Below are 13,486 nucleotides of genomic sequence, written 5' to 3'. Positions count from 1 at the left end.
TAAAAGTGGTTTCCTTATGATCAGGAACAAGACAAGAATGCCTACTTTCACCATTTCTGTTGAACATCGTATTGGAAGTCCTAGTCATAGCAATCAGACAAGAAAGTGAAATAAAAGATATCCAGATTGGAAAGGAAGAAGCAAAATTCTCGTTATTTGCAGATGACATGATACCATATATAAAGAACCCTAAAGATTGCACCAAAAAACTGTTAAAACTGATCAATGAATTCAATAAAGTAGCAGGATACAAAATTAATATTCAGAAATCAGTGGTGTTTTTATACACCAATGATGAACTTTCAGAAAGAGAAATTAAGAAAGCAATCCCATTTACAAGAGCATCAAAACAATAAAATATCTGGGAATCAAACTAACCATGGAGGTAAAAGACATGTTCTCAGAAAGTTATAAGTCATTGGAAAAAGAAATTGAAGAAGATATATATAAATGGAATCATATATCATGCTCATGGGTAAGAAGAATCAACATCGTTAAAATGTCCATATTACCAAAGCAATCTATAGATTCAATGCAATCTCTATCAAAATACCAATGGTATTTTTCAGAGAGCTAGAAAAAATAATCCTAAAATTTATATGGAGCCATAAAAATCCCCGAATAGCCACGGAAATCTTGAGAAAGAAGAACAAAGTTGGAGGTATCACACTACTTGATATCAAACTATACTACAAGGCTATAATAATCAAAACAGCATCGTACTGACATAAAAACAGATACACTGATCAATGGAACAGAATAGTGAGCCCAGAAATAAATCCCCACCTATACGTTCACTTAATATATGACAAAGGAGGTAAGAATATACAATGGAGTAAAGACAGTCTCTTCAACAAATGGGGTTGGGAAAATTGGACAGATACATGCAAAAAAAAAAAAAAAAGCGGGAACACCTTTTTACGCCATATACAATAGACTCAAAATAGATTAAAGACTTAAATGTAAGACCCAAAACCATAAAACTTCTAGAAGAAAACATAGGCAGTAAACTCTCTGATATTACTAACAGTAATTCCTTTTCAGATATATCTCCCCAGACAAGGGAAACAAAAGAAAAAATAAACAAATGGGACTACATCAAACTAAAAAGTTTTTGTACAGCAAAGGAAACCATCAACAAAACAAAAAGATAACCAACTGATTGGGAGAAGGTATTCACTAATAATACATCTGATAAGAGGTTAATATCCAAAATATATGAAGAACTCATACAACAACAAAAAAAATACAATTAAAAAATGAGCAGAAGACCTGAACAGATACTTCTCCAGAGGGAATACAGATGGCTAACAGATATACAAAAAGATGCTCAAGGTCACTAATCATCAGAGAAAGGCAAATTAAAACCACAATGAGATATCACCTCACACCTGTCAGAATGGCTATCGTCAATAAATCAAAAAACAAGTGTTGGCGAGGATGCGGAGAAAAGGGAACCCTCTTACATTATTGGTGGGATTGCAAATTGGTACAAAAGCTATGAAAAAGAGTATGGAGGTTTCTCAAAAAATTAAAAATGGATATACCTTTTGACCCAGCAATTGCAATTCAGAGTATTTATCCAAAGAAAACCAAAACAATAATTCATAAAGATCTATGCACCCCAATATTCATGGCAGCACAATTTACAATAGCCAAGACTTGGAAGCAACCTAAATGCCTATCAACAGACGACTGGATAATGAAGTTATGGTTCATATATACAATGGAATAATACTCAGCAATTAAAAAAATGAAATCCTACCATCTGCAACAACATGGATGGACCTAGAGGTTATCATGCTGAGTGAAATAAGTCAGACAGAGAAAAGATGAATACCATGTGATTTCACTTATAGGCAGAATGTAAGGAACAAAAAGAACAAACTAATCAAAAACAGACTCATGAATATAATGGACAATTTGGTGAAGAACAGAAGGGAGGGGGTTTGGGGGTTGAGAGAATGAGGTGAAGGGTTAAAGAAGTACAAATTAGTAGTTGATAAATGGTTATGGGGATGGGGAGCACGGCATAGGGAATGCAGTTAGCATTAATATATTGACTAGGTGGAAAACCAAAGGAGAGAAGGAGCAATTAGGGGGATAGTTTTTTAAACTATATAAATGTCTAACCAATGCACTGTATACTTGAAACTAATTTAAATAAATTTTAATTTTTAATTTAACGTATAATAAATGCGTCATTACTGAACCTATTTTGATAAGCAGAGTGCTTAATGTAGCACTCAAAAGTTATATAATAAATACTTGTGTTATTACTGAATCTTATTTTGATACCAAAGCTACATAGCTTACTGGCTAAATAAACTAGTAGTCTTTAAATTTGAATTCCATCAATTACTACTTTGATTTGGTATTTTCATAGTTTCATACCGACAAACCATACATTTTTATGACACAAAGAATATTTTTTCCAGTTTTATTGAGAAATAACTGACACACATCACTATATAAGTTTAAGGTGTCCAGCATGACGTTTTGGTTTACACATCGTGAGATGATTACAATAAGTCAACATTCATCATCTCATATACATACAATTAAAAAAGGGAAAAAATGTTCTCTGTGTGATGGAACTCTTAGGATCCAACACTTATCTACTTTCCTATACATCATACAGCAGTGTTAATTATAGTCATCATGTTGTACATTATGTCTCTAATATTTATAACTGAAGTTCACACCTTTTAATTACCTCTTCCAACTCTCCCTCCCCCTGCCGCACCCTCCTAACTCTGGTAACCACAATTCTGATCTCTTTTTCAATGAGTTTGGTGGGGTTTTGTTTGTTTTTACTAGATTCCACATATAAGTGAGATCATACAGTATTTGTACTTCTCTGACTTATTTTACTTAGTATAATGCCTTCAAGGTTCATCCATGTTGTTACAAATAGGATTTCCTCAGCTTTATGGCTGAATAATATTCCATCATATATATAAATATACATCACAACTTCTTTATAAATTCACTCATCAATGGACACTTAGGTTGTTTCCACATCTTGTCTACTATAAATAATGCTGCAATGAACATGGGCCGGAGGGGGGGTGGTGCAGATTTTTAGTGTTTTTCTTTCCTTTATATATATTTCCAGAAGTGGAATTGTTGGATCATATGGTAGTTCTATTTTTGATTTTTTGAGGAACTTGTATACTGTTTTCCATAGTAGCTATACCAATTTACAATCCCACTGGCAATGCATAGGAGTTCCTTTTTCTCCACATCCACATCCGGCATTTGTTCTCTCTTGTCTTTTTGATAGTGGCCAGTCTAATAGGCATGAGGTGTTATCTCATTGCGGTTTTAATTTGTATTTCCCTAACAACTAGTGATGTTGAGCATCTTTTCATACACCTGTTAGCCATTTGTATAGCTTCTTTGGAAAAATGTCTATTCAAGTCCTTTGCTCATTTTTAATTGGATTATTTGTTTTGTTTTGTTTGCCAAATCTTAAATTATAACCTATGTGAATACATCAAGAAAGTGATAAATTGAAATTGATTTCTATATTAAGTTAAGCATGAGTAAACCAAATAGCTCAAAAACTATGCTTCAAAAGAATTTTGAAAAGAACACTTTTTAAAAAATGTTTTAATCTTATATTACAATGCCACCTGAATAAGATAAAGTAAAATAATGGATACTAAAATGTGTGATACCATTTTACCTAATTTTAATATAATGTGTTAAAAAAAAAACAGAATGGTGTTGTACTTTAACATATTAATGGTCATAAACAATTAAACAGTTTTTGCATTATTTAATAACATTAGAATCATTTTGTTAATGACTGGATTTACTATCTCAAAGATAGTCGTAAAACACATTTTAGATGTTTACTTATTGTATCTACTTCACCATTCCTACCATACTATATTCCATGTGATCACCTGGAAGGTTTAATGAAAATCTTTATTTACAAGCCTCCTAAATTAACCAGATGCCTTGTAAAATTTAGCCATTTAGAATTGACAGACTATAAAATATTGAGAGGCTAAATTCTCTAATTTAAGGTAAATTTTGGAAAGAATGATATATTATTAAAATATCTACAGTCCATAATTGATAAATAAAAATAAAAGTTCTTTATGAGATTCCTATTTAAAGTTCTCAAAACATGACTTCCAATATAAGTTTCTTCTTGTTGATCAAAAAATTTTTTTCAAAAATCACATTTAGACCTCCTTACAGCACAAAATCCAATTCAATTCCAACACTAAAACTACTAAATGAAAAACAAAACATAAACAAAAAACTCCATCATCTTTATCATTTATTTGATAATTAAATAATAAACAGCATCTACTTCATATGAATTCAATCAGAAAAATAAATATATTTATTTGGTAACAATCCATTATTTAAGGTTTTGATGTAACATCTTTTACTATAGCAGTAAACTCTTGTAAAACTTATTCTTCTAACTTACCAAATTATCTAATACCTATACGAAAACAAAATTCATGTATCAGCATTTTAATTTTTGTCTAAAACCATGCTATTCTTGAACACAGTTCTCTCCAACCAGTTCAGTATACATTAATATGTATACATATGTATAATCAGTTCAATCAAACTGTCACATAAACACATATCCATATTCTATAATTTCTACTGCTAGCAATCAAGTTCCTCTCCTACAGGACATTCCTTCCCTAAATAGAGAATTTTCACACCTTCCTTCTAAAAATCCTTTTACTCTTAAAGTTTTATGGCATTACTTATAGAAGTGAACATTCATACATAATACACAAAAATATTTTGTCAGTACCTAAACTGAAGACAAAAGGATCTTTTCATTTCTCTATTTTCAAATTATTCATGCTTTTCTGGATAATGGAAAAATTTTCAACAATAACAATTATATATTAAAGAATCTGAAAGTGGGCACATTACATTGTCCCTCTGGGACTCAGGATTCTTTAAAGAAACCTACTGAAATACTGTCCTCCTGCAATGTGATGATCCTGATAAAACATCACAATCATCATTGACCACTGACACAATTAGAGATTATTTAAAACACTATATATTAAATACTCAAAACATACCATAAAGCGTTTCTGTGCCACAAGGAAGAGTAAAGTTTCCTTATCAAGTACAACACAGGTTACTTAGTAATTTTAGTCTTAACAATCAAGGATATGAATGCTTTTGGCAAAGGGATAAAGCTTTTCCAATTTTAAGTGACACTAAACTCCCAAGTGTAAAAAAGGAAAAACCTTGACCTTGTTTAGTAATGCTATTCATCAACTTTTTCTGAAATCTCTCTGTGTGAATAAATCAATCCAAAATATAAACTAGAGACTATCACTAGTAGATTAAAAACATCAACTAAAACATAAAAATATGGTTAGATGTAATGGATTGAAGCACGTTGAAATTTTAAAACTACAGTTGACCCTTGAACTACACAGGTTTCAACTATGCAGATCCATTTATACGTGAAGTTTTTCTCAATAAATACCTGTACTGTTTTCAATCTATGGTTGGGAGTCCATGGATGCAGAGGGCCTACTGCATGCACTGATCTATGCCAGGGGACTTGAGCATCCACAGATTTTGCTATCCTTAGGGAGTTCTGAAACTAACCCCCCTCAGATACCAAGGGACAACTTAACTTCTGGGAGAGTCAAAAGTTATACACGGATTTTCCACTGCATACGACACTGGCGCCCTGAACACTCATGTCATTCAAGGACCAACTGTATACTTAATATACTTATTTAATACATTTAAATAGGCACATAATCTTATTAAAACATATATTGCAATTAATATTTTTGAATCAAATCTACTGAATAAAAATAAAAGATATTTTCTTAATATGCACCAAATTGCTTTTTTTTTAATTCTGCAATTCATGAGAAACTTACACAAGTAGGATATGTCACTAGATATGGGATAACACATTTTCCTCAATACAAAAACCTCAGAAGTTACCATCATACCCAAAACTGGTGGCAACCTGCCCAAGATCTTTCTGGCAGATTCCTCGGTAACCTACAAGCTTTGAGACCTAAGAAAGGTAAATATGTACAACTACCAAAAAGACTAGCAACTAGAATCAGGAGAGACTAAAAGTAGAGTTGAAAAAAAAAAAGAAAAAAGATATTCATACTTCAAAGACATGAGATTAAAAGTAAAAAGGATGAGTTGGAAAAGAAATTTCGAAAAAAATCAAAATACAGGGGAAAAAATGCTTACCCTCACTTACATATCACATACTGATAATTCACATTATTTTTCATTAAAAAAAAAAATTGTTATTGTGACCCACCAAACTGAATTCACAAGACACTAATGGGTCACAACATAAAGTCTGAAAAGCACTGGCTTAGAGGAACTGACAACTATAAGGTCCTTGCTTTCCTATATCTAGTTTGAAAAAACTAGTCAGGAGGTGGAAAAAATGATAAGATGGAATCCCTCCAGAGCAGGGACTGTGCCTTACTGGCACATAATCATCACTTAATGTTTGTTGAATTAATACACTGTGGAATATAAAGCATTTTCAAGGTGAGGACACACCTACAAAGGATACCTTAAAAAAAAAAAAAAAAATTAGGAAAGCATGAGTACTTAGGATGCCTTCAAAACCAGGGATTGTGAAAATAGCTTCAGAAGGTAAAGGAGTGAGATACTAAATGATTCTTAAATAAACAAATGAAGTACCAAAGGGAAAGGAAATTTCATTTTTTAGGATAGGCTTTATATCCAGCAAAGGAAAAAGAAAATCTCTTGTAGAACTGTATAGGAGTCCATTATAAGTGCAAAACGTTTGCAAGCTACCCTGGTTAGAAATTCTAACCATTTCTTTCAAAAATATGTCAAGCTCCAAATGTATAAATCCAAATTCAAATCAAATTACGGAATCCATTTATTTTTAAATATTACCCCCCTCATAGTCATTTGTAAACATTTAATAAGCAGCTAGTGTGTGCTAGCCAAAAATTTACAGAGTGCTTACTATGTATCAGGCAATACATTAAGTAGTTAACAAGGGTTATCCCATTTAAATACCTAACAACCTTGTAAAGTGGATATTACCTTCATTTTATGAATGGGGAATGTCAGGCTTAAAAAGTTACATAAAGAAGTTACACAGCTAATAAATGGTAAAATTAAGGTATATTAAGTGCCAGTTTTATTATTACTGGTGGCTGCAAATCAGAATATTCTGTTCCATTCCATTATTTGTTAATGCTTTTCTCAGAAACTAAATATTGCATGTCTTTCTGAATGAAGTGATTCATCTACTTCTAAATCTGTATAACACTATTAAACTGAATAATTTTATCAAAAGAAAAATTAGCCCTCAACTTTAAAGATAAATTGGAGACCAATTAAATGTAATTATTTGTAAATATCACTGACAGTGACATTTTTAACAGGCTATATATTATGCAGAGTATTTAGTAACCTCTACTTTTATTTACGTGCCAGGTACTTATATTTTGAAAAACCTTTCCACCTTTTATGGGCCACTTATTTTGTCACTAGGTAAGAAGATGCAGCCTTAGACTGTATTTCAAAACAAAAAGCCTGTTTCTAGCATAAATGGAAGAGACTGATATAAAAATAATTGTTACCAAATGTTGACAGAACTGAAAATAATGTTTTTATTTAACTGAAAACATTATTTTCCCAACTGAAAATGTTTCTAGTCCATCGACACAACTTTGTAATTCACGTTGATTTTTTAGAAGAAATGGGACATCTCTAATGAAATTAAATATTAATTTTTTTATCTCTAAAAATTAAAATACTTTAATCCACAATGGAATATAATGGAATGAAATACAGATTTGTATCTTTTTAACATACATTTTAGAATGTGAAATCTTGAAGAGTATCAAAATACAATCAAGCCATGAACAAGTACAGAAACCTAAAGGCAAATAACATACATTGGCACCCTGTTTAATGAAACAATCTCAATTCTATGCAAGACTTGACTACAGAAATAACACTTTTTAGAAGATATTCATTTATATATGATCTTGAACAGCAGCCCTTAACTAATACTAATTTCAAAAAGGTTAAATTAGTATGAGTGCAATTATTATAAGAGACTACTGTTAACCAACATGAGACCCAATGGAAGAATTAATATTAATTGGTAATTGGAATAACAGGTTAACCTCAACTCTAATTTCAATACCAATAGCTGGTCCCTATATAACCTTAGGATTTACTAAGCATTCATATCTACTAAGTACCAGTGAATTCTTAAAATAAATTATATTCTTTATGGTTAGTTAAGAGCATCCAGTCTCTCTGGTATTCTGTAACTAACCAGTTTCTTTCTTTTTAGTGGGATGGCAATATAACATGAGACCAAATATGTACATGCCTTGATATACAGAAAGGTTATTTTATACTAACACATATTCAATCAATTGCCATATTCACAGTTCTTCCAAAATCTATATTATAGAAAATACGATAATTATTGTCTATTCAGTTCATTCATACTTTTGGTCCTATGCACTGTTGTATTTCTTAAAAACCTCTCACAGTTTAAACTTGTTTAAGAAACTATTCTTTAGTTTGGAAGGAAGTTTAGTTACTGTTAAGATAATCTCATACTATTCAAAGCCTTTAAACAAAGCTGAGTCTTAGAAATTCTTCCATCTATAAAACATAAGAATTATAGCCAAATTAACAAATCAGATATCAGAATGCCAAAAATTAAGTCATTAAAAGAGAATCCAGAAAAAGGACCAGTTGTGAAAGAACAGGAAGTGATGCACACTGTCATTTTGTAGATGAACTATTTAGAAACATAAGTAGTACCATGCTAATCTGAAATCAACCCAGACTAAGAGCTCTCAGTATTCCTTTCTGACAGTGGCATCAGAGGTCAGCTGAAATAACCCTCGGGGTTTTTCCTTAATAATGAACTTATCTAATTGATCAAGAACATATTTTTACCACTTTTAGTAGAATTCCTTCCAGCTATGGAAAACAAGGTTTCTTTTCAGCTGTCCTAAAGAGTACCTCTTAGTTCTAACATGCTGAAATACAGTAGTTTACCTATATCCTGTGTACATCCTTAAGTTTTGTAGCCTTTCTTGATAAATTCTCTCTGCCTGCATCTTTCCAAGATAAAAAGTCACTCTTTACTGAACAGTATGCATGGGTTCATACATGCTAATGTATATAAATTAATTATCAACAACAAACCGTAACATAGAGGATTAGACTTTACAGAATAATTTGCCGTATGGGGGAGACTATACACCACTACATGCAGCTTTGTGCCATGAAATAGATTCAAATGAGAAGCGCTGTTAAAGTAAATTCAGTTGAAAATCAAAAAAATAAAGAAAACAAGGAGAATTCCATTTTGAGGAAACAGTAAAACTGATTTAATATACCATTAATGTCTCCCTATGTCAAAGTTATGAAATAAGATGACAGAAACTAAATTAGTGCCTAACACTACTACTATCTTTAAAGCTCTGTCTTAAAATAGGTTTCAAAATGCAAAAACAACAACAACAAAGCTCTTATGGCCAATATTAAATGCAGATGGCATCTGAAAGTATTTAAAAATAAGTCACCCAAAAAATGAAGCTTAAACACCAAATACAACTTGTTAATAAAATATCAAGACAACTCGTATCTATACATATTTAGTCATCTCCATCGCTTTGTGAAAAATTTAATTCTATGAATATTCATATATTGAACATTTTGAAATCACTTCATCAGTAAATTTAAATATTTTTTTAAAAAGTTATCAACAGTAGACTTCAAGACTGCTTTTTGATCACAAAAAGCACTTGGCAACACACTTCCAGAAAGTCAAATTTTTTATTCTATTTATTTCTACTCTACTAAGGACAAAACCAAGTACTACTGTAAACCAGATAAGAAGATGTCTTAAATATGGTATGAAGCAAAAGTGGAAAAACGACTTATTTACTACAGAAGAGGGGTACAGATTATATCACAACATAATTAGGCAAGTTAGTGTTTATTTTTTCATTTCCTTAAGAAACAAAACACTTGCAACAGAAAGATATGTAACCTAAACATTTTCGAAAAATTCCAATTTCGATGTTATACAAAACATTAACCCTAAAAATTCACAGCTCAAGAAGGAATGTCCATCAGACGGCCTGTCTGTATGCAGTAATCTTTAATAATTCTTCAAGAACTACAAAAGTCATAGGAAGAAAATGTGAGGGAAGTGAGGGGGTAGGGAGTACAAAATTATTTTACTTTAACCCTAACGAAAACGGAATATGCGCTCTCTTTCTCTCTCTTTCTCTCTCTCTCTCTTTCTCTCTCTCTCTCTCTCTCTCCTCTCTCTCACACACACACACACACACACACACACACACACACACACACACGCGCGCGAAACGTCAATCCAATGTTTAAAAGAGACTGAGACATAAAAACTGTTCTAACATGGCAGGGTCCCTCTCAAGAGCCCATATCCCCCAACAATAACAACAGGAATAGATATACTTCCCAGGGACAGACCTCAGGGGAAGAGTATTAAACTGATACTGTTATCGATTTAAAGCCAAAGGAAAGAGAGTAACCTTTCCAAGGAAAGCGCCATTTCTTCCCTCTCCTGCTCTCCCTCCCTTCGGGGTACACACGGGCCTGTGTATGAAGAAACTGCCTTGGACTTCTGCAGCACTGCAGTAGACTAAAGGATAAGGAAGGGGGAAGGGTAGGGGGGTGAGAAACGCTTCCATTACCCCTACAGAAAAGAGGTATAGATTTCCTGGGGGGTGGGGGCTGGAATCAACCCAGGAGGCTAACCAGAACAGACTCTCTTCCCAAGAATACACAGACACTACAAAGGAAAGGGAGGAGCAGAGGGACCAGAAGGGAAAGGGACCTCGCGCCTTTTAAACTGGGGTGCACGTCAACTCAGTCTCCCTCTGAGGGCCACACCTTCTTCGAGACATCCCCTTCCACCACTCCTTCCGCTGACCCTTAAGAAAGAGAAATGTAATTGCTCTTGTCCCTCAAAACAGGAGGGCGTCCAGCTCACCAGCTTGTTCACCCCACCCACAGAATCACAGACCATCCTAGTCTCCCTCCCCCACCCTACCCCCACATCCCTTCTTCCGCGCAGAGGCCAGAGTGGGCCGAATTTCCCCGCCCCCTCCAAGTCTCTTTTCTCAAAGCAGAGGTGCCCTTACCCTTTCGCCGGCAGATCTGGGGCGGAGTAGGCAGGCGCAGCCCCCTACAGCGCTCAGGTAGCCGCTACACTGGAGGGCGAGGAGTGAGGAGGAGGGGGTCTGGCGACACACTGCCGCCCCCCCCACCCCGCGGAGCCCCAGCGAGCAGCCCAGCCCAACTCTGCGACAAGGGGCGGGGGGGGGGCCAAGGGACGACCGGGGTCGAGGAGGTGCCCTCAGCGCTTGGGCTCAGCTAAGATGGCGCGGGGAAGTGCCGGGAGCCGCTGCCGCTTCGGGGGAACCGGCCCGGGCCTCGGCCGCCTCCCTTCCGCACACAGCCGAGGCCCTGTCGGTCCCCCGTCGCGGCCCCTCGGCGGGCGGGCCCACGCACAGCCCTCTGCCACCACCACCACCCCTGGGAAGGGGGCGCTCACAAAGGGAAGAGAGGCCGCGGGCCGCCCGGCCGGCGGCGGGGCGGGGTCCCCAGGGGCCGGGAGGCCTCAGAGGTTCGTGGGTGCCTCGCGCTCTCGGCCCGCGAAGGGCGCAGGCAGGCGGGACCCCTCCTCTCTTCTCAGGCAGGCGGCGGCACCGACTCACTCTCTTTGCCACCCTCCCTCTCTCTACCCGAGCCCTGAAGCCACAGAGCCCAGCCGCTGCCCAGGTTCCCCCCCCCTTCCCCGACACCACTCCCCTCCTCCAGACAGTCATCCCAGTCTCCGATCTCGCGAGATTTCGCGCCTGACAGGCCCGACCTCGCGCGAGACCCGACTACGTACGCGTGCACGCCCTCACGGGAGCGCGCGAATACCTTCACTGGGCGGAGTCTCCCGAGTGGCCCATGCCCCAACCTCTGTCCAGCCTGGCTTCGCTCAGCTGGCAGAGCTTCTATGCCACGCGGGCGTCAGGTGCATTCATTTCACCCTGAAATCTGAGAAAAAAGAGCTTATCTGCTCTCTTTCCTTCTTCCCACTCCCAAAGATCCGCCCCAGACTAACCCTGAGATTGAGAAGTTTGCCCTGACATGTAAAATATCCCATTCTTACACACCTTAGTTAACCCCTCCGTGGAATTCAGAGGTAAAGTGGTCAGTGTAACCAGTATGTAATTAAGTTTTAGAGATTCTAATGGTTTATAATAATTTTTGGAATAGTATTAAGAGTTAGAAATCAAAACCATCCTGTATGTTGGTAAGGATAGGAAAGAGACAAATTCTTGAAAAGTTTTTATGGATTTTTTTAGTAGATGAGTGGTGAGAAGTTTTTGGAACAAGAGCAGTAAACAGAGTCCTAAGAGTCGTAATGCAAGAAAGAGGTAAGCTCATTTTTTATGGTGAAAACTTTTTTAGAGGAAAACCCCTTCAGTGGACCACAAAAAGCAATTTTATTCAATAACTAAAAGGTGTGCTTAAAGAGCAGTCATAAAAAAATCTCAATTCTTCAATCAATTAAAAAACTGAAATAAATAGATCTGTTGAGTGAGACTTGTGAGTAAAAATGTACTCTAGAACAGTTATTGGAAGATAAACTCAAAGTAAACTGGCCATGATCAGAAAAACAAACTCTGTTTCAATGGGATATACATATAATTTGTTCTGTATATTCCCTCTCATAGTAAGTAAGAGTCCTATGAGCCAGTCATTTCTCTTTTCATGGTCAACCACTATATGGTCAATCACTGTCAAATAGCAACTGCCCCTCAGCATAAAAAATATGCCCTAGTTTCTCCTTCTTTGGGAGGGGGGATTACAATCTTTACATCTCCCCCGCTTCACAGCCAAGCTTCTTAGAAAAGTTGCCTATCTTCCCACCTCTACAGGAACTGACCTTGCTGAGGTCCAGAGTGAGCTTCTAGTTGCCATGTCTAGTGGAGTCATTTAAATCCTTTTCTTCTTGACATCTGCATTATTTGACATAGTTGATACTCCTCCAGTCTTGAAACTGTGTTCCTCCTTGGCTTTTTCAACACCACTCAACACCAGTTTCCCTTCTATCTTCCCACCCCCAAGGCCTCTCTTCCTCCACCCATCCCTTAAATGATGCCCCTCCAATCCTTATCTTTCTTCTGAAAATGTTATAGCAAGAATATTCTCTTCTCATTATTTCATACATTTGGGAATGGAGATTCAGCTTTTCCCATGGTATTTATTCTTTTTTTTTTTTTACGGAAAATTTCAAACATACACAAAAGGAGTAAGATAAAATAATAAATCTCCATGTGTCTATCACCCAGCTTCGACTATTATCAATACTTTATCATTCTTTTCTCACCTATTTCTTTACAACTCCTGATGTATTTTTAAGTAACTCTCT

At 36.0% G+C, this 13,486-nt stretch overlaps 1 protein-coding gene across 1 annotated transcript in view; it reads right to left on the bottom strand.

Annotated features, from left to right (window-relative positions):
- Nucleotides 1–11,855, bottom strand: part of TAOK1 (TAO kinase 1) — a 142,696-nt gene extending 130,841 nt beyond the window's left edge. The window contains exon 1 of the mRNA XM_006925028.3: nucleotides 11,199–11,855. The gene's annotated coding sequence lies outside the window, so the exon portion shown is untranslated. The remainder of the gene's footprint in view (nucleotides 1–11,198) is intronic.
- Nucleotides 11,856–13,486: the final 1,631 nt, after the last annotated feature.

The sequence above is a fragment of the Pteropus alecto genome, unplaced genomic scaffold (genome assembly GCF_000325575.1).
Source record: "Pteropus alecto unplaced genomic scaffold, ASM32557v1 scaffold98, whole genome shotgun sequence".
Lineage (NCBI taxonomy): Eukaryota > Metazoa > Chordata > Mammalia > Chiroptera > Pteropodidae > Pteropus > Pteropus alecto.
The sequence above is the reverse complement of the archived record's forward strand: the minus strand, read 5'-3'. Positions and strand labels throughout refer to the sequence as shown.